This window comes from Solanum tuberosum, unplaced genomic scaffold (genome assembly GCF_000226075.1).
Source record: "Solanum tuberosum cultivar DM 1-3 516 R44 unplaced genomic scaffold, SolTub_3.0 scf00055, whole genome shotgun sequence".
Taxonomy (NCBI): Eukaryota; Viridiplantae; Streptophyta; class Magnoliopsida; order Solanales; family Solanaceae; genus Solanum; species Solanum tuberosum.
The window spans coordinates 2,061,253-2,061,904 of NW_006238981.1; positions in this window are offsets into that span (position 1 = coordinate 2,061,253).

Here is a 652-nt window from a genome sequence, read left to right on the forward strand (position 1 = left end):
ATGAAATCCCAAATTTCATTTTAAAAGTAGCTTTATTAAAAAATTATAGAATTGATATTTCACCGCAAAATGATAGTACTAAATTTTAATCTAGTTTTCAAGCAATCTTGTTGCTCTCTCAAGTGGGAATTGTCTGAACACTTGTTCAAAGGAATGTCCTTAGCTTATTGTCTACCTTTTTAGTGCACCAATCAAAAAGTTGTATATGATCAATTAGAGGCGGAGCTAGGTGGGGTTCATGGGTTTAGACGAACCCATTAGTTTTTCCGAAGACCTTGTATTTGTATTACAAAATCAAATAAATATATGCATATTAACTTGTGAACCCCCTAACAAAATTGATTAACAGCTCAGTGGTAAAAAAGTGTAGTGAAAATATTTTCCACACTAGTGTAACCCCATTGCCAACAAAAATTTCTTTTTTCCTTTTTAAAGGAAGTATGCTTTCCAATATTTTTTTCTTTTGTTCTAAAATTTGGATCCCCAAACTCCTAACCTGACTTCGCCTCTTATGATCATGGCTTGGCGTTGACAGAATGATTTGAACCTTGTGATTTTATTAAGTAGTCTTTTAGTAGTCAATATGCATGTGCATACTGTACAGTTTACTTTCTTTTATTAACAAAAAGATTGCACCAAAATGCCACAAGAT